Here is a 27,307-nt window from a genome sequence, read left to right as displayed (position 1 = left end):
TCGCCAGTCCAGGTTCGATGCAGGATACAGGAAGCTTGGGGCTGGTGCACTGGGATGACCCAGAGGGATGGTATGGGGAGGGAGGTGGGAGGGGGATTCAGGATGGGGAACACGTGTACACCCGTGGCGGATGCATGTTGATGTATGGCAAAACCAGTACAATATTGTAAAGTAAAAATAAATAAATAAATAAAAAGATTACATTTGGAAAAAAAAAAAAAGTTCACACAGCTAGTGAGATATAAAGCATAGAACCCTAATTTTGGCCATTCTATCAAGCCTGAAATCCGTACCAACTGTATTTAATTTTTATTTCCTTCTAATTTGTTTAGAATGGAAATTGTTAAGCATTAACTACATATAAGAATATTTATCCTTGAAAAATGTATTTATTTGTATGTTATTTTTTTTAATTCTAGGAATCATTGACATATAGTAACTCCACAGCATGTGGCCCCAAGATCTACCCTAAAAGGTAAGCTTCCCAAAAGGGAAAAGTTTTTCTTACTTGTATTTCACCTTGGATTAGCATCCTTAGTTACTATGGAAACATTAGATTCTTTCCTTAGAGTGATACAGTGAGATAATTTTTTATGTTTTTCTGAAAGTTGAAGTTAACAAAAGTAGTGAAGTCATACAAGTTTGAACCTTGAAAATAGGAAGTTGTACCCTCTCTGGGTTCTTTCTGGAGAAGATACTTGAGGCAGATATTTGGTGGTTCAAATTAATATGATAATTCAAAAAGTTCAGAATTTGGCATCATGGAAAAAATATTGGGAATAAAATGAAGGTTGTTTCATTTTTGCCCATGACTTATGGAGAGGACATTTTCAGTCAGATCTTCAAAATACTAAGTTAGTGAGATCTGCAAATACTGAGGCATTAAAATTGAAGTTTTTTAGGGGTAAAACATGAGTGTTATAAGTTACTATCATGCGTCCCCCCTCTGTCTACACTTGCCCCCTCTGTCTTGAACTTCATACTTTTTTCCTTTATGAAAGATACAGATATATACAAGTAAAACTTAACTGTTTTTAGTTTCCTAAGACTGCTGTAGCAAAGCACCATGAACTGGGTGACTTAATGGAAATTTATTTTCTCACTGAGTAGAAAAGAATGAAATCAAAGTGTAGGCTGGGCTGAGCTTTAGAGGAGAAATTCTCACTTGCATCTTCCATCTTCTAGAAGTTGCTGACAACTTTTGGTGTTCCCTGACTTGTAATTGCATCACTTCAGTCTCTGCCTTCACATGGTTTCTCCCCCATGTGTGTTTGGGTCTATATTCCCTCTTCATCATCCTAGTCCAATATGACCTCATCTTAACTTGATTACATCTTCAAAGACCCTTTCCCCAAATAAGGTCACATTCATGGGTCTCAGGATTAGGATTTCACTATACCTTTTTGTGGGATATTGTTCACCCATAGTAGGACCTGGTCCTTAAAAGTGGCAAGAGTGATATTGAAGTTAACTATGGTTAACTAGACCTTCATGGGGAAAAGTGCTAACCTGGAGGATGGTGGTAGAGGAAAATCTCATTGCATTGCTGTATAGAAAATAAAAAGCTGAGTCACTTTAACAGATGTAATAATTATCAAGAGATCCTGATGGCCAAATTGCCTCCCCAGCAATAGAAAACAAAATATTCTGTGATTCAGTATAAGGGTTGATACCATTGGGTAATATTAACGCATACTCTTGAGTCTCAGGGAATTTTCTTAACACCCTCTATTGAAAAAATATAGAGAAAAAAATTATTTAATTTGATTTCCCAGATGAGTTTCATAAGCCAAGATTAACTAAGGTATTTTTTTTTTTACCAATTAACTCTTACTCTGTAAAAAGTCACCCCAGAATTCAGTGGCTTGCAATAGTGACCACTTATTTCTCATGAGTCTATAAGGTCAGCTAGGTAGATCTTCTGTTACAAAATAGACTCCCACAGTTTGCTGGGTGTGTCTGTGTGTCTGAGGTCAGTTTGTAGGTTGGGTAGGGGGAAGCTCTGCTCCCTGTGGTCTCTCATCCTCCAGGGGAGCCAGGCTTCTTCTCAGGGAGCTGGCCTTGTTCCAAGATATGAGCATTCTCACACTTGCTGTGAACTACTATTTTTACCTCCTCAGGCAGTAGGAGTGATCTTAAATCACATTCTAAATGTAATCTACCTACCAGAACCACCTACAAATCTGCCACTGTTCCCTGTTTTCCTTGGATCTATTCCAAGTGTTTAACACGGCTTCAGAAGTTTCAACGTTATTTGGCTCTTGCTTAGCTGTCTACCTTTCTTTCTCCCACCCCACACTTTCCAATGTAGGTTCTTCCAACCTGAATTTCTTTAAATTGTTTAAATATCTCATCTTCTATCTTGCTTTTGCTCATTGTAGGCCTTCTTCCAGGAACAGCCCTTTTGTCCATCATCTCCCTTCTCCTATCTTTGTGTGATCAACTCATTTATCACTAAATGAAAGCTCAGTTCTTCCAGGAAGCCTTCTATGTTTTCCTTTCTTGAGTTAAGCTTCTATAGGCTGCTGACATCAATATGAATGACATGATAATCACAATGTCTGCAGTTGCTTGCCTAATTATCTTACTGTCCCACCTTGGACTCTGATGCCAGTGGTTATATCTTATTGTATATTATGGTATTCCTAGAATGTAACAGTACATGCACGAAGGATGACTCAGTAATTATTCATGGAAAGAATGAAGGATTCAATGACATCTTTTCTATTCTAATTTTCTGTCTTTAAAGGTTTAAGTGGTTGGGCATGTTCAGAATTAATGTGGAAAGGCAGAGGGTCACCTTCCCTCAAATTTTCCTCATTCTCCTTTGTCCCTGTCTTACAGAGGGCCCTGGCACCCTCTGGTGCCTTGGCCTTTTGTTATCTGTTAATTGTAGCCTGTGGAACAGAACGGCTGCAAAATAGTGTGCTTTGGTTCATGCATTTTCTCTTTTTCTTTTAATTTCAAAAAGAAAAACAAATTTTAATTTGTTGCTAACACTTGAAAATTAGATTTCACATGCAATGATGATTTCCAGATTCTCTTAGAAGAAATCAGATTATTTTCTACCCTGAGCCTGCATTCCCAGGTGGCATGAGGGCTTATTTGAGCAGCAGATGCCTTCCTCTACCTTCAGTTCATCATGCCATATTATTTGCTATCTATATGGCCCTCGCAGGCACTCGAGTTCCCTGGTGGCTCAGTAGTACAGAATCTGCCTGCCGAAGACGGGGGTTTGATCCCTGGATTGGGAAGATCCCCTAGGGAAGGAAATGGCTACCCACTCCAGTAAAAAACCCAATGGACAGAAGAGCCTGGTGGACTACAGTCTATCAAGTTGCAAAGAGTCAGACAGGACTTAGCGACTAAAACAAAATAAAAGCTCGACTTCTAAGACTTTGTCTCGTACAAAGCAAAGATGATAGGTTTGGTCACTGAATCATTTTGTTGTTCCTTTTGTATATCTACCAACTAAGTGAAAGTAATTTAGGTTTTGTATTCAGAGCTCTGCGCTTAATTTCCTGCTCAAATACTCAAACAGATAAACTAATCTCTCCAAAACTCTTTTCTCCCCCACCTGTAAAATGGAGAAATGGAGGCTATAATATTGTGTATGAACTTGCATGAAGTTCCTTTGTTAAAACCACAACATTCCATCTAACCTGTACACACAGAGAAAATTGAAGAAAATAGTTTTTCTGGGTTGATGCACTTAATTGTCATCTTCTTTTGGATGATATTAATTTAAATAGATTAGGAAAATTAAGTATCAACACATGCTACAACATGGATGAACTTTGAAACCGTTATACTAAATGAAAAAAGCAAGCACAACAGGCTCCATATTATACGAATCCATTTATATGAAGTTTCCGGAATAGAAAAAATAATAGAGACAGAAAGCATGGTGGTGGTTTCCAAGAACTATGGAAAGAGAGTAATGTGAAGTGGCTGCTAGTAAGAGTTGACTCATTGGAAAAGACTCTGATGCTGGGAGGGATTGGGGGCAGGAGGAGAAGGGGGCGACAGAGGATGAGATGGCTGGATGGCATCACTGACTCGATGGACGTGAGTCTGAGTGAACTCCGGGAGTTGGTGATGGACAGGGAGGCCTGGCATGCTGCGATTCATGGGGTCACAAAGAGTCGGACATGACTGAGCGACTGAACTGAACTGCACTGAGTGAGCCCACGGTGTCCTTTCTTGGGTGATGAACATTTTCTGCAGTCAGATAGTGGTGGTGGTGACACAACCCTGTGAATATGCTAAGAGACCCTGAATTGTACAGTAAATGGTGAATTTTATCCTATGTGCTTGCTCAGTCACTTCAGTCATGTCCCCCTCTGCAACCCTGTGAACTGTAGCCCGCCACACTCTTCTGTCTGGGTGATTCTCCAGGCAAGAATGCTGGAAAGAGTTGCCATCCCCTCCTCCAGGAAATCTTCCCAACCCAGGGATCAAACCAACATCTCATGTCTTATGCATTGGCCCAAATTTTATGGTTGTTGTTATTCAGTCGCTTAGTCATTTCCAACTCTTTTTATGCTACGTGAATATCAGTGAAGTAATAAAATATGAAATTCATGTTTTAGGAAGACAAAATTTTCCTTTCATATATGGTGAGTAGGGGGTGTAACAGAATAAGTAGACTCCTTGGGCTGTCACTCAAATCAACAAACACGGTTTTCCTTAAAGTCCTGCTGTGCCCTCCAAAACCAAAGATCAAGTCAGATTTCTAACCAATACAATATTGTAAAGTAATTAGCCTCTAATTAAAATAAATAAATTTAAATTTAAAAAAATTCATGGTTTAATCCGTTGGTTATGAGAGATGGGGTCAGAGATGGGTTCATGTTTAAAATTCATCAACTACATCTTCTGTAGCCACACATTCCTCTAACATTAATATGAAGGCACTAATGGCCATCGTGGTGGCAGTCGTGTCCGACTCTTTGTGACCCCATGGACTGTAGCCTACCGGGCTCCTCCGTCCATGGGATTTTCTAGGCAAAGGTACTGGAGTGGGGTGCCATCTCCTTCTCTAATTGTAAGACATAGGAAGACCAAATGTCAAATTTTTACCATGGTGCCAGTTACAAAACAGTTCCTCTATTATATATATATATATATATATATATATATATATGTAAAATAGACTTGTAATATTATATAATTGATGTATTTTAATGAGTGTTACTAGGTTGTAAGTATCAGGCTGCAACACGATTTTTGGCAACTCAGCTTTTCCACAGTTACCCTCCCACATCCCCAACGCCCACTCCACAGGCATCTTGGCCAGAAAGAAAAGCACGGCTAGAATTTCTGCTATCACTTAATGAATTTAATCAGTCCCGTAGGGACTTCGATAAAGCAGGGGAACATTTAACAGAGAAACATGATTTTTGTGCTTCCTGTGTTCCTCATAGTAGTTGGCAGAGCCTTCCCTCACAGAAGTAGCATTACCTGTGCTGAGAGGATCATTAGCATACCATGAGGGTGATGTTAGAGCTCAGAGAACACATCCCCGTGGCCTTGCATTAAAATGTGTCTGTGCATGTGCTTCTGAATGCAAGTCAGTGTTGTCTCCAGTAAGAAAATAAACTGCTACCTGAAAATGTATGATTCAATTGTCTATCATTTTTATTATTTATGATTTTTTTCTGTTTAAACATTGTATTTTTTTTTTACCTTGGTTTTATCTTTGGAAATTGAAATTAAAATCATAGTGTGGGGATATAGAAGATAATTGAGTTATTCAGTGAAGTATACTATACATTGTAACATTAAGCAGAATTGTTTAATCTTCATTATGAAAAAATGACTGTGTGAATTGCTCCATTTGATACAGTGGTTGCTTTCTGCTTTTCCTTGTGGATAATGGAAAGGATTATGCTATGGTGAGTAGCCAGAATAGCTGAGATAGTATCATTTGCCTCTTAGCAAGTATTTATTGGTAGCTCACTGTAAGCCTGCATCTTCAGTAGAGCCTAGAGTTATGGACGAAAATTAAAAAAAAAAATATATATATATATATATATCAGATCAGATCAGTCACTCAGTCGTGTCTGACTCTTTGCAAACCCATGAATCGCAGCACGCCAGGCCTCCCTGTCCATCACCAACTCCTGGAGTTCACTCAAACTCATGTCCATAGAGTCAGTGATGCCATCCAGCCATCTCATCCTCTGTCGTCTCCTTCTCCTCTTGCCCCCAGTCCCTCCCAGCATCATAGTCTTTTCCAATGACTTAACTCTTCTCATGAGGTGGCCAAAGTACTGGAGTTTCAGCTTCAGCATCATTCCTTCCAAAGAAATCCCAGGGATGATCTCCTTCAGAATGGACTGGTTGGATCTCCTTGCAGTCCAAGGGACTCTCAAGAGTCTTCTCCAACACCACAGTTCAAAAGCATCAATTCTTCGGCACTCAGCCTTCTTCACAGTCCAACTCTCACATCCATACATGACCACAGGAAAAACCATAGCCTTGACTAGACGAACCTTTGTTGGCAAAGTAATGTCTCTGCTTTTGAATATGCTATCTAGGTTGGTCATAACTTTCCTTCCAAGGAGTAAGCGTCTTTTAATTTCATGGCTGCAGTCACCATCTGCAGTGATTTTGGAGCCCAGAAAAATAAAGTCTGACACTGTTTCCACTGTTTCCCCATCTATTTCCCATGAAGGGATGGGACCAGATGCCATGATCTACGTTTTCTGAATGTTGAGCTTTAAGCCAACTTTTTCACTCTCCACTTTCACCTTCATCAAGAGGTTTTTTAGTTCCTCTTCACTTTCTGTCATAAGGCTGGTGTCATCTGCATATCTGAGGTTATTGATACTTCTCCCAGCAATCTTGATTCCAGCTTGTCCTTCTTCCAGCCCAGCGTTTCTCATGATGTACTCTGCATAGAAGTTAAATAAACAGGGTGACAATATACAGCCTTGACGTACTCCTTTTCCTATTTGGAACCATTCTGTTGTTCCATGTCCGGTTCTAACTGTTGCTTCCTGACCTGCTACAAATTTCTCAAGAGGCAGGTCAGGTGGTCTGGTATTCCCATCTCTTGAAGAATTTTCCACACTTTATTCTGATCCACACAGTCAAAGGCTTTGGCGTAGTCAATAAAGCAGAAATAGATGTGTTTCTGGAACTCTCTTGCTTTCTCCATGATCCAGCGGATGTTAGCAATTTGATCTCTGGTTCCTCTGCCTTTTCTAAAACCAGCTTGAACATCAGGAAGTTCACGGTTCACATATTGCTGAAGCCTGGCTTGGAGAATATTAAGCATTACTTTACTAGCGTGTGAGATGAGTGCAATTGTGTGGTAGTTTGAGCATTCTTTGGCATTGCCTTTCTTTGGGATTTGAATGGAAACTGACCTTTTCCAGTCCTGTGGCCACTGCTGAGTTTTCCAAATTTGCTGGCATATTGGGTGCAGCACTTTCACAGCATCATCTTTCAGGATTTGGAATAGCTCAAGTGTAATTCCATCACCTCCACTAGCTTTGTTCGTAGTGATGCTTTCTAAGGCCCACTTGACTTCACATTCCAGGATATCTGGCTCTAGGTCAGTGATCACACCATCGTGATTATCTGGGTCGTGAAGATCTTTTTTGTACAGTTCTTCTGTGTATTCTTGCCATCTCTTCTTAATATCTTCTGCTTCTGTTAGGTCCATACCATTTCTGTCCTTATCGAGCCCATCTTTGCATGAAATATTCCCTTGGTATCTCTAATTTTCTTGAAGAGATCCCTAGTCTTTCCCATTCTGTTGTTTTCCTCTATTTCTTTGCATTGATCGCTGAAGAAGGCTTTCTTATCTCTTCTTGCTATTCTTTGGAACTCTGCATTTAGATGTTTATATCTTTCCTTTTCTCCTTTGCTTTTTGCTTCTCTTCTTTTCACAGCTATTTGTAAGTCCTCCCCAGACAGCCATTTTGCTTTTTTGCATTTCTTTTCCATGGGGATGGTCTTGATCCCTGTGTCCTGTACAATGTCAGTTCTGAGTTTGATATCTAGTAGCAGTGGCAGGTGGTACTTCAGCAGTAAAGAATCCACCTGCAATGCAGGAGATAAAAGAGATGCAGGTATCAGACTTCTTTTCACATAATGAATTGGCCCTTTGATATTAGGGAATGATACTCCTCCTTTCTCAGTAATGCTTTTTGACATATTTATTCCATATCATATTAAGATTAAAATTCCTCCGTTATTTAAAGTAATATTTGCCAGGGGTTCCGTTTCTAGTTTGTTTCCAGTCCTTACCAGTCATTTTAGGTGTGTCTTCTTTTAGTAGCATGTAGCTATATTTTTTTTAATGTATGATTTTTCTCATGTATTAGAGGACTTTAAAAGTTCACACTTGCTTTGAATCTTAAACAATCTTTCCATTCTTTCCACTGTCTTATTTTATGTCTGCATACTTTGTGTGAGATTTTTTGTTTCTGCATATTTCTTCTTTTCTGAATTCTAATGGAGCAACTAATTTTTCTTTTATTCCACTATTGTTTGATTATTTCAGATTTCTTATTATGTTTCTATTTGTATATTGGCAATGCAAAATTTAATAGTGTTCTTACAAAAAATCTAAAATACTTTATTTCTAACTATACCACACAAAGTTCCACATTTTTCTCATATACATAGTAAAATACTATGGAAACTTGACTTTTTTTTTTAGTTAGTGATTCTTATTGTTATATTTAATATAGTTAAGGTTTCACTTACATAGAATTCCCTATTCATTTACCCATTTATCATTTGTTTCTAGTTTCCTAATCTTTATTATTCAAGTTCCTTTTACTTACTGCTGCTGCTGCTAAGTCACTTCAGTCGTGTCCGACTCTGTGCGACCCCATAGACGGCAGCCCGCCAGGCTCCACCATCCCTGGGATTCTCCAGGCAAGAACACCGGAGTGGGTTGCCATTTCCTTCTCCAATGCATGAAAGTGAAAAGTGAAAGTGAAATCACTCAGTCATGTCTGACTCTTAGCGACCCCATGGACTGAAGCCCACCAGGCTCCTCTGTCCATGGGATTTTCCAAGCAAGAGTACTGGAGTGGGGTGCCATTGCCTTCTCCGTCCTTTTAATTAATACACCCACAAAACATTTTTTTGTGGTTTCTCTTAGTGTTAAGTTCTGTTTGTTTATCACAAAATGTCATTTTTTGGAAACCATTATTTTGGAGTGATATTAAACTAGGATTTGAATTCTTAGTTGCCAAATTTTTCCCCTCAATACTTTGAAGATACTATGCTGTTGTTTTCTACTCTTTATTTACTGTGGATTTTAAAGTCTTCTGTTAGTCACACTGATAATCTTTTATAGGTGATCTTTTTCTTTGTTTCCTTTTAAGATTTTCTCTGTGTTTGGAGTGCTGAAGTTTCATTATTATTTGTCCAATTAAGCACTTATTTTTAGTTTTGCTCATGCAATGCCTTACTTTCAATCTGAGGTCATGTTCCTTTTTTCAATCTTGGAAAATTGTCATTCAGCATTTGAGTATTGACACTTAACATCTTTTCCATCATTCTTTGTTGTGTATCTAAATAGACATTTTTGGACCATTTATCTCTCTTGTCTATAACGCCTGGTTATTCTTTTCAGTGTTTGTTTCTTTACATCACCATTTTGCTTTTTGGGAAAATCTGTCATTTCCTCCTCCAATTTTCAAATTCTTTCTTTATCAGTGTCTACTTTGTTATTTAACATTTATATCAGTCAAAATAGCAAATTTATGCTGCACTAGCAAACAGCTCCTCAGTCTTATGGGCAAAAACAACAAACGTTTATTTCTCCCTCATGTTATATACCCAGTGTGAGTTAACGTGGGAGCTTTGCTCATCATATTCCATTCATGTTGATGGAATCACTGTCAGGAAATGACAACATAAGTGTGAGGCCAAATTCAGAGGACCTGTGGGATCATGAACTAAGTCTGAAAACTTTCTCATGAAGGACACGTGTCACTTTTATTTACATTTCATTGCCAAAATCACAAGGCCATGGATGACTCTGAAGAAGGCAGATAATGCAGTATTAACAATTGCCTAAAAATAAAGAATATTTGTTAAAAGCACTTAATTGCAATTTAAAATGTTTGTTGGCTTTTAAGTTTTCTATTTTTTTTTTTTTTCCTGGAACTTCTATTTGGTTTCTATCTTTCTGTGTATCTTTTATAATGTTCTGCTGTTTTCTTGTGGGCTCAATTCCTTTCTAACATATTCCAAACTCTTACTTTCTATTCATGTCCATGATCTTTTTTCATTTTGAGTGCTTACACTGCATATCCTTTTTACTGTGCTAATAGATTCATTCTTGCCATAGCTTTTCCCCCCTCATATATATAGTCTGTCTTTTTATATTGTGAGCTCACATTAGATTTATTTTTTTCATGTGAGAATGCTGTGGATATTGTGTTGTGAAACCATGACATAGAAGTGGTTTTGCTTTTGCTTCTACCAAGGTCCTGGGATGTAAAGTGTCCCAGACCAGTGTTAATTTCCTACAGCTCATGAGTAGTATACCATTAGGTCATATACTTAAGTTTAGCAAAAGCTTCAGGTTTCATTTTCTTCCGTGGGGTGCATTGAACCTGGGGAGGACAGTAGAATTCCAAACTGAGTCTTGGGGTGGCTTGAGATCATGTCCCCAAAGGGGCCAAATTGGTACCCGCCTCTCAGGCAGATCTTTCAAGATGAGATGTGGATTCCTTTCACCTACCGCCCACATACTTTTCAATCTTGTGTTATGCTGTTGTTCGTGTTGAGTGATTCTGCACAAGAGCCTTTTATAAAGCAGATTTTCTGTTCCCTGTAGTTTTATATTTTCTTGAGCATGTGCCCCTTTGGTTTTCAAATCCAGGGGTTTAAGGGGCTCATCTCTGTTGTGCAGGATCTAGCCATTAGGGTGTTTGTGGAGTTCAAATCCCCTACTCTCCAGGGAAAATAACCACACTTTTGTAATTGCTCCCATCTGTGAATTGATCTGACTGGGGTGTGAATTTTTCTTGCTGAGCCTTTATCACTGCCTTTCCTGCTGTGTTCTTGCTGTCCTTTTACCGTTTGCTCTGGAGACTTTTCATCCAGCTTTCAGGTCTCTTTCCAAGGGGATTATTCTATATGTAGCTGGCGATCCCTTGTGTCGATGGAAGGAGGTTAGTTCAGGATCTTCTTATGTCCTTTCAGACTCTCTAAACTGTAAAGTACTTTGCTGTAACTAGTTAATGACCAGAGCTGGAGACCCCCTCCCACTCTTTCCCAATAGCTGGAAATGCATTAAACAATAGAAAATGGAAACCCTGTGTCTTGTATTGAATTTTCTTTGATACAGGATTAACAGTCAAGAAGCCCTGGTTTTTACAAAGTAAAAACCACACAGGCAGCTACTGATGGGAGTTTTAGAAGGCAGTGAGGAAGTGGCTCACCTGGTGTTAAGTGCTCATATTATACATTAACCAGGGATAAACGTCCTGGCTATAATTTAAGTCAGATCAGAACTGAACATTCAAGGCAATTTGTTTACAAAAGAAATCTTTGGGTTGTCTGCCGAGTATACAGCCCCAATTTCACTTAGAAGTATCCAGCTGCCACAGCCCTGGCCGAAAGGAAGTCCACGTGTCTCCTTGTACCACGGAGTGACTGGAGCAGGAGATTTTTCTCTTTGAGGAATTTCTCATGAGGACACAGAGTCTAGATGAGACCTGAATAAAGGAACCAGTGAATCATGCTAAGCTTGAGCTATTTTAACTCACTACATACTAACACAGAAAGAAAAATCCGAAAAGGATAAAGAAAACATGTCAGAGACGGTGAGAGAGAGAGAGCTGTGATCACATGGTCCCTGAAATAAAAAAAAGGTAGTACCTTTGCCCCTGACCTGTTCGCTGTGATTTTACTCCGGCTGTACTTCATAGCTGCAGGTTCTCTGAGATTCCTTCTGCTCTTCCAGTGAACTAACTTTTTGCCCAGGCTGCTGTGAGGGGTCCTCTCTTTCTTTACCATCTGAGACACCAGGGAACCCGTTAGGGCCTCTCTTTCTTAAAATTGAGATTTCTCACCCTGGACATTGACCAAATATTTCCCATGACAGCATATTGATACTATTAAAAAAAAAATGAAACTCCTTGAAATCAACATTGTAGTTTAAGTTCATTGACTGAATGGGTGATATTAGACAAAATGTCTCTAATTCCTTGAAATTCCATTATGATGCCTGGAATAATGGGTCAGAAGTTAGGACAAATGCTCAAGTGGCTTGAGAAATGTGCAAACTGTGCATGATTCAAGGATGTTGCTAAGCAGATCCTAACTTGAAGGCATTGAGGCGGTGCTGCTGCTGCTGGCACCTTTAAATAGCTCATACAGTTTCTGAGGCTGCCCAGCTACTGACACAGCAGGGTTTATCCACTGGGAGGCTGTGACTCACTTCTTCTCCCAATTCCCCTATGTAATCTGACACAATGTATCCCCAAGACACTTCCTGCTGCTAATGCTTCTATTTCTATCTTGAAGCCTTTTAATTTGTGTTTTCCCCAAATGGCTTATGTCTGCTTGTCAAGTGGGATTCTCACCTCACTTGGAACTCTGGCTCTTTGATAAGGAAGAGCAGGCTGGCAAGAAGAGCTGGCATGCCACAGAAACCGTGTAAGCAATCAACAGCTTCTTTACAGCCAAGTGTGATTTTTCTGTAGCGCCAGCTGAAAGCAGCTCAGCACAACTGTCTCCTGTTCTGACTGGATTCTTATACACAAAGTTTCTGTTAGTACCTTACCACCGTGTGGAAAGGTGGGAGTTTGGCTGCAATTAGCTGCTCTAACATCACTCGGGTGGATGCATCGCTTGAATCCTGTGTGTCTGACCCCTTCATGGGCACTTAAAACCATTTAGGTCCTATTCACCTGCACCTAGATGAACAGTGATTGTGAATCATGGTCTTGGAATCAAGAAGGATCTGAGTTTGAATCCCAATTTTGTCACAGATTTACTATGAGACACTGGAAAACTTATTGAACCACTCCAAACTTCAGATGATATGTTTAAAAAATGAAGAAAATGTTAGAACCTACTTTTGGGTTAGATTTTCATATTTTGAAGAAGCAAATATTGTCCATAAGGAGCAGAAAAGTGCCAGCATCATACATGCTCAAAAGCTGTTAGCTGTTAACATTATCATCATCATCAAGTAAAGACTGCTTATTGTTTAAAGCATGTATCCTGTTTTCTCCCATTTCTCTTACGCGCAACTAAATGTTACTCAGTTCTTTAGGGGAAGTAAGATCATCCTCCTTCATTACTTGAGGGAGAAAGAAAACACTTTGGGGAAGATAAATTCTCACCATTGACATGAGGAACTCTGACGGTCATTGTGGACAAAGCACAGCTCTGAACTTCAAGACTTCTATTCGGTGCAAGTGTGTGACTTTGGGCAAGTGGTTCACAGTTGTGAGCCTAAGCTTTCTCAACTGCAAAGGGAAAGCTCTGGCCTGGCTATTACCTGGGACTCTTTTAACTTACTGTGTTCTAGGAGTTTCCTCTTCCCAGTATGAACATTAAATGATCACACCTTCACTGTAGGAGTGATACCATATAATTCTCCAACTATGCAATGAACAGAACTTCAGCTTGAACAGTCAGTATGCTTCAGATAAACTCAGTGTTTTTGTTCAGTTGCTCAGTTATGTCTGATTCTTTGCAACCCCATGGACTGCAGCATACCACGTTTCCCCTTCCTCCACTATTTCTCAGAGTTTGCACAAACTCATAATCATGGAGTCAGTGATGATATCCAGCCATTTCATCCTATGTCCCCCTGCCCTTCTCCTCCTGCCCTCAATCTTTCCCAGTATCAGAGTCTTTTCCAATGAGTTGACTCTTTGCCTCAAGTGGCTAGCGTATTGAAGCTTCAACATCAGTCAATGTACTCAATGTAGGGACTTGTAAATAATAAAGAATTATGAAGATTTAGAACCACTGCGTTGCACAGAAACAAAGGTCTATATTAGACCATTTTTATTTCATGCTTTGTTGGGAGGTGAGCTGTATTAATCAGGATTAGGTAGGCTTTGCTATAATAATAAAGTATATTATTTGCTTAGTATAGTAAAGTTTTATATCTCTCTCCCATCAAGTCTGGTGCCTGTTGCCTACTTTGCTTTTCATTTTTCTTTGTTACATTGGCTTTGCTTAAATTTTCATTGGCTAGAGAGACATCTAGATACTTCCTGATTAAATTAAATTTATAAGCATCAATTAAATATTGACTGAGAGCTATTCATTTCTGGCTATTTCCTGAGCAAAAAATTAATGAAGAGACATTAAGAGGGATTTAGGTCCTCAGTGAATAATAGCATTAGATGTGCCTTGAAGAAAGGACCACCCCTAGAATCCTACTCTATTTTATCCTTTATGTAGCCGTACTTATTATGTCTTTATCTTATACTTGTACACAGCTCTCTATAGCAACTGCCTGTCCCTTTTGTTCAAAATTATTAGCATTAGGACAAATTTGTCCTTGTATACTTTTGATGCTCCTTTTATTTCACTGCCATCAACCACTTGGTGGAGGCTTTTATTTTCCTGCTATTTTTCTCCCTGTGGAGTACAGATGAGGTTAAGAGGATTATTCAGCAGCTGTGTCCAACCACCTGCTCTCAAATCTTTGGATTCTTGGTTTTCAAGCTCTTAAGAACACTGCTGGGGATACCTTAGGTCTTGTCATCACCAACACAGTTAATTCTGCACGTCCCTAAGATTTGGCATCCACCTAACTTTGAAGGTAGTTGTAATTATGGCTTGCCTTTACAAGTTTCATTCTTCCAGCAAGGATCCAGTTAGCTTTCATCTCATCTCTAATCTCTTACTTCAAAGGTGGATTAAAAGGTATTATAACTGCAGCCACGTCTGCAGAGCACATTCAGTCGTTGACCTTTGAGACAACTGCCTGTCTCACTTCAAAACAGATGTCAATGGGGACAGTAGATTGCCCTGACTCTTCCAAGCCCTGCCCTCAACAGACTCACTGGAGATGTTAACATTCTCCTGTTGTGTGATATTTCATCCTTTTCAGATAAAGTTGGCTGTGTTTCCTTTCAATTTCCCTCCACTGATCTCCAAGTTTAAGCTTCTCAAATTACTCTGGCTTGTTTCTGGTTGTTTGTTTCAGTGTACTCAGTTCAGGATATTGGTCCATCAGCACTCCATCTGAGATCTTATTCCACTTTGTATTTGAATTTCTCCACTGGGAGAATATTATCCAAGTCCATGTGCTTGCAAAATCCGAATTATGCTAATGGTTTGCATGTCGTCGTCCATCAGTCCCCTGAAGTCTGGATTTTTTAATCAGTTCTCTGTACAATCTTTAGACCGACATATCTTTTTTTCCCTTAAAATTCATGTGCTTAAGCCAGAACTGTCAGCAAATCTTTAGCTTTGGGGTAGTGTCTGTAAGTATATCTTTGACTTTGATGTCCAAATCCTGGGAGTGATTTGGACATGACTTTTACACTATATTTTGTAATTCAAAACAAAATAAATTTAACTCATTTTAGTGTGATTCTAAGGGAAATTACACTATGTTTTGGGTGATCTATGAAGTTTAAATTCTTTTACTACACATGTAATTAGAAGGGTAATTCTGCACTAAATGTACTAAATTCAAGACTTTGTTTTCAAATTTTGACAAGCTACCATATGTCTTATTTTAAACGTGACAAGCTAAAAATGTGCCATCATTCCTTTTTTCTCTTTGATGAATTAGTGATGTATGCCACTTTAGAGGGCCTCTTGAAAAAGTATCTTACAGCAATAAAGAAATGCTTCATGTTAGTGCTATCTCTTGAGACCTTTATGATAGTAAACCTAATTTTATTAAACCCATAGGTTTAAAAAGTCATGATGGTTCTTCACACAGTTAATTACAAAATACCACAAACCAAGTGGGCTTAAGATGTGATTTTTTTTTCAGTAATATACGTTAAAAATTTCACTGGAAGTAATTGAATAATTAAATGGTAGAATATTGGGAATGAAGTCGGGTCTTTTCAAAAAAATCTGTCCCTGTTCTTAAATTGCTTATTATAGAGAAAAGAATCCATTTACTTAAGGCATTAAGTCCCAACTTCTTACCTTATAGATTGGGAAACTTAAGTCCAATAATACTGAAAGATTTCTCTCACATCACACTTTCTAATAGATGAGAGGTGATGCTAGAAAATATGGTAGACCTGGCTACTGTAAACCAGGGTCTACCTACAAATGCAAAGAAATAGTGAATAAAATCATATGCATGGATCATAAGTAAATGGGACCAACCTACCACTTTTTAAAGCATCTGCCAGCACTGAAAGTGAAAGTGAATGTCACTCAGTTGTGTCCGACTCTTTGCAACCCCATGGACTATACAATCCGTGGAATTTTCCAGGCCAGAATACTGGAGTGGATGCCTTTCCCTTCTCCAGGGGATCTTCCCAACCCAGGGGTTGAACCCAGGTCTCCCACATTGCAGGCAGATTCATTACCAGCTGAGCCACAAGGGAAGCCCAAGAATACTGGAGTGGGTAGCCTGTCCCTTCTTCAGGGGATTTTCCCGACCCAGGAATCAAACTGGGGTCTCCTGCATTGCAGGCAGATTCTTTATCAACTGAGCTATCACAGAAGCCCTGCCAGCCCTGGTGGTGGCATTTTGGAAAAAAAAATAAAATTGACAAACCAACAGCAATGAGAATGGACTAAAATAATTAAAATTAGAGAGGAAGGGAGAAGTTCAAACTGTTACTACAGAAATAGGAAAACTGACAAGAGACTACTCTGAATATTTATACACAAACAAACTGGACAGCTTAGAAGAGATGAATGAACTCCTTGAAATGTGAAGTCTTCCAAGACAGAGTTATGAAGAAATAGAAAATGTGAGTAGACTGATTACTAGCAATGAGACTGAAACAGTATTAAAAGTTGCCCAAAAATAAAATCCTAGTACCAGATGACTTTATTAGCAAATTCTACAAAACATTCAAGAAAGATTTAATATCTGTCCTCAAACTCTTCCAAAAAATTAAAGAGGGGAGAACCTTCCAAATGCATTTTATGAAGCCAGAGTTATACTGATACCAAAACCAGACAAGGACACCATGAATAAAGAGAAAATTACAGGCCAGTATTCTTGGTGAACGTAGATGCAGAAATCCTCTGTGAAGTATTATTATTAGGAGATAAACACATTAAAAGCATGCTACAGCATGATCAAGTGGGATTTATTCCAGGGATGCAAGGATGACCCTCCATGAATCAATAAATGTGATATCACATAAATTAACAAGAAAGGATAAAAATCATATGATCATCTCAGTACTTGTAGGAAAAGCTTTTGCCACAATTCAACAGCTATCTATCATAAAGATGCACAAGTGGGTATAGAGACAGTGTTCCTCAACATATAAAAGTTGTATATGAAGAACCTACAACCAACATCATTCTCAGTGGTGAAAAACTGAAAGTCTGCCTCTGATCAGACACAAAACAAGGATGACCACTCTCAATGCATTTATTCAATAAAGTATTGGAAATCTTTTTTTTTTTTTTTTTTTTTAATTTTTATTTTTTTTTATTTTTTTTTTAATTTTATTTTATTTTTAAACTTTACATAACTGTATTAGATTTGCCAAATATCAAAATGAATCCGCCACTGGTTTACATGTGTTCCCCATCCTGAACCCTCCTCCCTCCTCCCTCCCCATTCCATCCCTCTGGGTCATCCCAGTGCACCAGCCCCAAGCATCCAGTATCGTGCATCGAACCTGGACTGGCAACTCATTTCATACATGATATTTTACATGTTTCAATGCCATTCTCCCAAATCTTCCCACCCTCTCCCTCTCCCACAGAGTCCATAAGACTGTTCTATACATCAGTGTCTCTTTTGCTGTCTCGTACACAGGGTTATTGTTACCATCTTTCTAAATTCCATATATATGCGTTAGTATACTGTATTGGTGTTTTTCTTTCTGGCTTACTTCACTCTGTATAATAGGCTCCAGTTTCATCCACCTCATTAGAACTGATTCAAATGTATTCTTTTTAATCTTAACTATAGCAGTTAGGGGAGGATGGAAATGCTATCCTTTGGCTGAGAGGTATTTTTTGTGATGTCTAGCTTTTAAAATCAGAAGAGTTAATTTTTACAAGAGTTATTTTAATCCCCTAAAGACGTTTTGTATTTTTACTAAAAATTCCAAGACTGTCAACACAATTAGATTTATGCAGACTAGATGACATGGTGCCTATTTATTATTACAACTTGATGTCTAGACCAGACTTTTGAATCTTTAATGTCCATACAGATCATCCTGGAATTTTGTTAAAAATGCAAATTCTTTTCCAGTAAGCCAGGTTAGGGCCTGAACCTTCAATTTCTACCAAATTGCCTGGTTGATCTAGCTATACTCCAAGTAACAAAGACATTAGGATGTATAGTTTTACATTCACAGTTGGAGGATTTTTCAGAACATCAGTTCAGTTCAGTTTAGTCACTCAGTCGTGTCCGACTCTTTGTGACCCCATGAATCGCAGTACACCAGGTCTCCCTGTCCATCACCAACTCCTGGAGTTCACTCAGACTCATGTCCATCGAGTCAGTGATGCCATCCAGCCATCTCATCCTCTGTTGTCCCCTTCTCCTGCTGCCCCCAATCCCTCCCAGCATCAGAGTCTTTTCCAATGAGTCGACTCTTCACATGAGGTGGCCAAAGTACTGGAGTTTCAGCTTTAGCATCATTCCTTCCAAAGAACATGAGAACATTATTTTAGACCTGAACAAAATAAGGGCTTCCCTGGTAGCTCAGTTGGTAAAGAATCTATCTGCAATGCAGGAGACCCCGGTTTGATTCCTGGGTTGGGAAGATCCACTGGAGAAGGGGACAGCTACCCACTGCAGTATTCTGGTCTGGAGAATTCCATGGACAGGGGAGCCTGGCAGGTTCATGGGGTCACAAAATAACAAAATAAACCTCAGTGAAGTGACATGACTTGCATAAGAATGCTCTAGTTTGTAGCAGTGCTGTAATTAAAAACTAAATTTTATTGATTCTAACAATTACAGTTTCAGGGATTCTCATTTATTATGTTGATTCCATACTCTTTTGTTCACTTAGTAAAAGTGCTGCATTCATAGCCCTAATTCATTGTTATGTCTGGCTTTCAGCTCAAGCAGGTACTGGAAACATAAACATATACACAGAAAGACAGATTTATCTGTTTATCAGCCAAGCTTTTTCAAAGCAAAGCCCAGGATGCAGAGAGACTGTTGATTGATACTAAAATTTTGACAGCTGGGAGTATATTTTCAGCAACAAGATGAGTAACTTGGACTAAAGGGGACCAATGAGAATAAAGCTCAGATTTATTAAGGACCTTTCCAGTGTTGTGTCCTTTCTCAATGCAAAAATAGTCTATAATTCCAATTATATGATCCTGTAGCATGTAGTTTGCCTTTGATTAACAGCTATAAATAGCGATCATCTTCTTAATCCTCTATGTATTTGGTATCATGCTTTAATACCTGTAAATTAAAAATGCTGTGATACTCAATATATTTCTGAAAGAATACGCTACAGAATATATCATATTTTACTTAGAGTTTTTAAAATAACTCCAGTCACTGTCTTTTGTGTAATAAAATGCATGATTTCTATACTTCACATTTGATTTATAAACCCACTGTGTAGTAGAATCAGTGGTTGGAAACATCTGTTTACCCCCTGCAACGGCCTTATTTAGTGGGGATGAGAGGAAGTCTGCTGTGGCAAATCTTTTCTGTGGGTTTCTAACAGTTTCTACTAGCTTTATCTTTGGATAAAAAAGATACACAAAAGGGTGCAGTATTTGTATCTATTCAAAGTGGATATCACAGTCCACTTAGCAGTTTGAGTAATAATGTGTTTTGGTTGATGTGTGACCTTGGGCAAGCTTACCATTTTGAACCTGTTTTTGCACTTATGACATAAAGATAGTATAAGTAATATCTACCTTACAGGGTAATGTGGATAAAATGACAGCATGTTTAAAAGCACTTAAACAGCACTTGGCATATTAAGCTCTCAGGAAATATTCTTTCCTTATTTGCTGAAGCATTTGACATCTCTAGGAATAAGCTGTAGCACAATGATGATTCTCTTTATTTACCTCAAGCACCTAGAATGTTCTCAGGTAAGGGAAGTAAGTTTTAACTGTAATCATTGCTGGAGAGTTAAAAGTGTAAACTTGCTGTGGGAAAAGTAAAGGAAGCATGCTTTTCAGAACCAGTTAAAAGTGATTTTTCATTATCTTTTTTGTATGTCCCTAACCATTGCTTTTCCTATTAGCATGTATAAATGAGAGTTAATGATAAATAATAGTAGATCAAATCAGCACTAAAGTACATGGTCTTTCCTCATCATGTATCTATAATGATATTATTAGTATCAGTTTCTTGGTTATATATAATGAACTGTTATATTAGAGTTTTTTAAATTTTGTAAAAGTTTTATTTTTATCCCTGTAGCGTTACTTGATCCATGAGAGTAGAAGTTCTTTTGAAACAAGAACATATGGTGAATGAACAAATATGACCAGTATAAACATGGGGTGTATTCCAAAAGCATGCATTTTTCTCTTCAACAATTCTATGAACTTCTAAATTGAGGTATTTCTCCCCTCCTTCTTGTTGTTGTTAGATATTACTGGTGTGTTTATTTATGAATATGTCATATTTGCATCAATTCATTTAATTATTCTAGTTCTTTTCACCCCATCCAAGTAAAATCATCATTTTCTATGACTGAATTGTGATAAATATTTATTTCCAGGTGTTATTCAACTGATGACAGCCCTGTGACATAATGAAACAGTGACTTTATATGATTTGATACTACAGAGATACATCAGTCAGGTCTGCACCATTTAATTAGCTGGATGTGAATTAACAGAGTAGACTCAGTTTTTTTATAGCTAGATTGATTGTCTGGTTGGAGTGGAGTGAATACAATGATCTAACTATTATGCTGTACGCTGTACATTGTAATGCATTGTAATGTATAATACCCCCATGTTCGCCTCACACCCCCTCTCTAGGATTGCAAAAATGTCCGTTTTTGTAAGAGCTTTAGGTTCTACATTTCCCAAAAGAGGTTACACAAGCATCAAGAGATTTTAATCACTGTGATATATAATAAATTATCATCTGCTTAAGTCTGAGGCAAACCCAAGCTATCATGTGCTTAACATAAATCATGTATAGTTTGTTGCTCATTGACTCACTTCATTTGCTAGCTACACTGATATTTTGGAGTCCCTCCCAAATTCTTAGTGCTGTGCAGTATAGTGATATATGCATGATACATGCATGTCTTCCCTGAAGGGATTTAACAAAGCAGAGTGAAAACCAGGTGAACAGATATGAACTCTAGAGTGTGACTAGACTTGTTGTCTTTGGAGCACAGAGTATGTGGAAAACTTCACGGGAGAGTTGACATTAGAACAAAACAGTGAAGACCTGTGCAAGATAAGACACAGGACCCTTCAAAGAGAAGGTCATTTTGAACAAGAGTTCATAATTACTTTGTATTGCAGTTTTTAAAAAGATGTTTTACTCTTAAGGTCACTTACGTTTCTCGAGTATATAGAAGTTTCTTTGTCTCCTCCTATCTTTCACTGATCTGAAAAGTCTGAAAAAATACTGTTTCCAAGGGTTTCAATCTTTTATGTTTTCCTAGTAAATTATGAATACAGTCTTGCATAATGCTGGGAGTTGATTTATTTTTTTTCCAAATGCTGGACACTTAACTCTCCTAAAAGATCAGTGTGGAGTTTACTTTTCCTTCTGGCATAATCATAATCCATCACAGTGCTGATGGTTGTGAATGTTCCCTGGGACTCTGTGGTGGGTATTGTTCAAGGTATTACTGCTTTTATTAAGCAATTCATAATGTTGATTAAGAAGTAACATGGCCAAGGCCCGGGAACATTAGTGTGAGACAATACATAATGAAATGCCAAGTTCTTGGAAAACTAGGGATTCTTTTTTAAGCCTAACAGCATTGTGTGTGTGTGTGTGTGTGTATGTGTGTGTCTCTCGTTTATTCTTGTATACCTGTATTGATACCACCAACCTAGTTTTGCAACTCATCAGAACAATGACTGTGTTTTAATACAGTTGCACTGTATCAGTGGTACTCAACCAGGGATAATTTTGTTCTCAGGGAAATAATTGGCAAAATCTAGAGATATTTTTAGTTGTTAACAACTGAGAAGTAGGTGCTATTGGAATCTGGTGGGTAGAGACTGGGAGGACTGCTAAATATCTTGCATTGTACAAGATAGTCTCCTCAACAAAAAATTATGTGGCCTAAATACCAGGAGTATCACGACAGAGAAACCCTGCTCTACACTATTGTTAAGGTGATTCCATGACTTAGATGTTAGCTTCTATGTTTATGCCTCAGTATAAAAGGGAGATTAATTAACCAGTGAAGTGAGTGAAGTGAAAGTCACTCAGTCGTGTCCAACTCTTTGTGACTCCTTGGACTATACTATACAGTCCATGGAATTCTCCAGGCCAAAATACTGGAGTGGGTAGCCTTTCCCTTCTCCAGGGGATCTTCCCAACCCAGGTCCCCTACATTGCACATGGATTCTTTACCAGCTGAGCCACCAGGGAAGCAATTAACCAGTGAGTGTTTGCAACTATCTTGGAATAAGAGCTGAATAATTAGCCTGGAAATTACATGCTCTGCTATAAAACAGAACTAAATATTTTCTTTTTTATTCTATTTTTTATAGAATAAAAATATTTTCATATAAAATAGCTAAAGAAATAACTCCTTTATGAATATTGTGTGACTGCAGCCTTAGTGACTTTGTGAGTGTACATTAAATACTGATTTTAACAGAACAGGCATTGCTCTCATAAGGTCTGTAGTTGCATGGGCTCAAGCGAGATGCTAAACAAATAATTATAGAAATGCATATTGAATTAAAAATTTAGATGTGTTTTATAATGTACAGGGTTATTTGAGAACTGCAGGAGGACCTGAGTTAGAAAGGTCTAAAAAAAGTTCCCATTTAAGTAGAAAAAAGGAAGAGTGAGGGTTGACCAGGCCAAGGACGAACCCCAGACAGAGGTACCAGTACAGGCAAAGGAAGGTAGGAAAGAGCTCAGTGCATTCAATGACCTGTCAGGAGTCAAGTGGGACTAAGTCTGGCAGTTAAGGAGAGGGGCTTGAAAATTAGGCAAGATTTAAATTGACCTAGGTACTGTGAGGGCATGTAAAGAATTTTTAACTTTATTCTAAAAATAAGATTCAACTTTTAAGACTTTCAAACAAGAGAGTGACTATGATAAGGTTCACATTTAACACATAATTAAGATACTTAGAGAACATTATTCTAAGTTTCTACAGGAGCTTATCTTATAATACTCTCATGATGGAATGGCCGTGGGTGTCTATATTTGAACCAATCAAACTGGCTGTCTCTCTCATATATAGATGTCCAAGTCTCCCCAGTTCAATGCCTCTCCCTTAGTGAATCTGGTTTTCAATCACTTGGTGGTAAAGCATGACTTATGTGATACCAAAAGAAGGAAGCGAGCATGTTTCAGATGCCTCCTATGTACCAGGGGAGGAAACTAACACTTCCTGGTTATTTGCCAAGTGCCAGGACTCAGCTAAGCATGTCACAACTATCCTTCTTCTAAAGCAAGTGCCATTTTATGCATAAAGATCAGAAAATCAGGTCTCAGATGTTAAAGGATCTGACTAGCTTGAGACCCCACAGCCAGTAACTGGCAAAGATGTACTGAAAGTTTCTCCCTCTGATTCCCAAAACTCTATTTTTCCCCATACAGACTATAGGAGATAGATAATTGATGTCTTCTTTTTGAGTTTCACGATAACCAGGTGAGGTAGATATGATTTTACACTTTTTTTCTTCTTTTTAGATGGGATAACTCTGTCCAGGGTGACTTTGTTAATAATTCCTTGGAGATGCAGTTTGGATCAACATTGGTCTGACTCCCAAACCCTATTTTCTTTTCACTGCACCTTTATGCTGTCACCAAAAATTACCCGAGTCTAACATCTTCCCTCTATCGACTTGTGTGGAGATGGAGAAAACTGGTCAGCATTCTCTTCAGAGTGGCTCTCTGTGTAATTTAAAGTCCTCCTCAAGGTGGTATTGACAGCAAGCTTCATAAAGCACGGAATATAATAATTCTGCCAAAGACTGAAACAATAAATAGTAAGGGAACACATAATCCATAGCCTTAATGTAGGTGATTTCCTACAAATAGAAAATAAATAATGTGTGGCATACTTCCACTTATACTTCTTAATGATCACTGAACAATGGAATATTTATAAAAGACTCAGCAACTTTACGAGCCGGCCATCTTTGGACCAGAGCTTTGCTTGGATGGGGTCCTATCCTGTTTCAGTGCCACTGCTTAACCTTATTGTGTGAGCAACATGAAGGACTTCTACTAAATTAAGTTAGGAATTCGGATGGTCCTGGTTTGCACTCTGTTACTGAAACTACCTGTCAGTACAGCTTTGGACTTTTTGATCCTCTGAGCTATCTTCTGTAAGACGGAAGTACTTCTCCCAAAGGAGCTGCCAGGATATTTTTAAGGTGCCGAGTACAGTGTTGGATAGGAACCCAATAATCTATCATCATAGTTCTATACTTAGACTGTTTGTATTCTCTTTTGTTGCTCTTCTTTCTGTTTCTAAGGACCACTAAGTGTTGGTATGTCAGAGGAGGAAGGGGTGTTACTACAATCTTTGAAAGTGATGAAAATAACACGTCCATTTTCCAAACTGTCAGATTTTAGCCTGAGTTATTAATAGAGATAGTTACAGTCATTCTGGATCTCTTAATCTAATTGAATCCCCGAAGGATAGTTAGTTATATAATATAAGCTTTGCTTAAGAAGCAAATGATGTCAATGGAAAATATATTGCATTTTGATTTGGAAGTTGCAAGGAAAAATTATACAAAAACTGAGTTTATGAATCTTGGTTTCCTGGTGATTGAAAGGACCTATTTAATGATTCCAACAAAGTTAAAGAAAAAAAATCGCTGCTATTTTGAAGACAGACAACTCCATGGTGAATCTAGGCCATTGCCATGACAATACAAAGCCCTGCAATTGCTTTCTTCCTTTTTTTTTTTCCCTGTGTGTGTTTATGAGTGTGTATGTGTGTTTTATTCTGCTTCAAATATACTATTTCATAGTCCACAAAATACTCTTAATAATGGTGCAATGTAACTTTGTATTGGAGACATTTTTCAAACCATTTATCTACTGGGGATAAGGAGGTTATGGTAGTTTATATATTGTGTGTATTTCACCTGGTGACTTAAGCACCTTTCTAAACATCTAATATTGAGAGATTGCATGGTAGTTATTTGGTTTAATAATATTATGTTATGATGAAAGAAAAGGCTACAAAGGAATTTGGAACAGTTGTAACAAATCAGGTAATTGTTATCCAGCATTTCTTTTCTCCTCATCAGGGCAGAGTGACCATATTGGGTTTAGTCTGACATCTTTGGTCTCTACTTTCTGGTTTATTTCTAAAGATTCATCTTCCTGTGGGTCCTCATGTGGATAAAAATTCTCCCTTTTGTCTGTGCAATAGAGTCTCATCTTGGTGTTCACTGTTCCCCATGCTCTGTCCTAAATATACTGTTCTCATTGTGTTTTCCACTATGTCTCCAGCCTAATCACATGAATCTTAGCCATATATAATTACGCTTAAACACAAATTAGCCTTTTAAAATTCTACTGGTTAATAATAATGGAACAAGAAAAGGAGGGGATGAAAGGAGAGAAAAAGTGAAAGAGAGAGAGGTGGAAAAGTGCAGGCATTTCTTCCTTACCTTCCACTAGTGAAGTTTTTTACCAAAGTGAGACTGAGATGAGATGAGATTCGGTTCTTTACGTCCCCAGGCCCAGTGTGATTCTGCAGTGTAAATATTAATCATAGTTGGGCAGCATGCCCCCTAAATGTCAGTTAGAAGTCAACTAGGTGTAATGCTCTGTGAAGAAACAGTGATCTGTTCCAGTACCAGGGTAAAATAAGCAAAAGAACAAAAATCAGTCCATGTTGGACCTATTGAGAGAAGGAAATATACATCCATCCCCAACAAGGCAATATAATGAATGAGGATAGTTTTGATCATATGATATTTTCAACTGATTCTTTGAGCTTTTAACCCTCAACCCTTCACTGCTTTCTGTACCAAAGTCTCTCTATCTTTGTGAGGCCTCTTTCTTGTATCCTTCCTGTGAAATGAATCTGTTTCCTCCGGGGAATCTTCCCAACCCTGGGATAGAAACCCATGTCTCCTGCATTGCTGGTGGATTCTTTTACTGCTGAGTCACCAGGGAAGCTCCGAGTGAATCTATACATTTTCACATTTTGTAATTAAGTGAACATGCAGGAAATTATATTCATCAAGTTAAATTTGTCAGCTTGCATCTACATTAAGTTTACTTTTTTTTATAAGGGATCCGGTAAGAGATTAAACTTCAGTACCTAAATTCTGGGCTTCTGACTTAAAATCCGCACCTCTTTTCATTCTTGGTATACTTCTTGATATTATAATTTCCCTCTGTAAAAAAATGGAAGGAAAGGGACAAAATCTACCTTGGTACAATTTGTGTACCTTTTTAAACCCTAAGAGCCATATTTTCCAGAGTTTTATTGTCAGCAGAATCTTGTTTACTGTGTTTGCATAATTTATTTAATGGCTAAAGAATGTAATAAATTGTATCCAAACATGTTAAATTTAAAATACTTATGCTAAGCTGTAGTTTTTGGAAACCCCAAATAACAAGGATACATGCACTTTGTGTAATAGTCATTCAAATTTAACGTATATGACCTCTTGGAACTGGCTATATGTAAATTTCTTTTTAAATAATGTTTAATAAGCATCTTTGTATGTGTGTTTTTGTAGGGGTGTCCTGATGGAAAACCAAACAGTATTTAAAAAAAGAGTAATGTTTATGGTATCCTCGCCTTCTGAGACTGCCCACACTCTGTCTGTGAAGTGCTTCTCTCTAAATAAGTCCACTTTTTACCTTAAAAAAATGTAATTTCTAGGATAAAAACCAAGAAATAAAAAAAAATCATAGAAAATATACAGATCTGTAGAAGGAAAAAATATTGGATTTCTAGATGTCATATAATATTATTCTTGGAGATAACCTCTTGGATGGCACATGTAAAATATACAAGTTGCTTTTCAAGATTTTATCATTAAAATAAGC

At 38.0% G+C, this 27,307-nt stretch overlaps 1 protein-coding gene across 2 annotated transcripts in view; it reads left to right on the top strand.

Moving 5' to 3' along the window:
* The window catches only part of CNTN4 (contactin 4), a 1,031,287-nt gene that overhangs the window by 250,355 nt on the left and 753,625 nt on the right, over nucleotides 1–27,307 (top strand). For both annotated transcript variants that reach the window (XM_055557494.1, XM_055557495.1), the window contains one exon: nucleotides 420–475. The gene's annotated coding sequence lies outside the window, so the exon portion shown is untranslated. The remainder of the gene's footprint in view (nucleotides 1–419; nucleotides 476–27,307) is intronic.

This window comes from Bubalus kerabau, chromosome 20 (genome assembly GCF_029407905.1).
Source record: "Bubalus kerabau isolate K-KA32 ecotype Philippines breed swamp buffalo chromosome 20, PCC_UOA_SB_1v2, whole genome shotgun sequence".
Taxonomy (NCBI): domain Eukaryota; kingdom Metazoa; phylum Chordata; class Mammalia; order Artiodactyla; family Bovidae; genus Bubalus; species Bubalus kerabau.
This window is presented reverse-complemented; position numbering and strand designations above follow the sequence as displayed.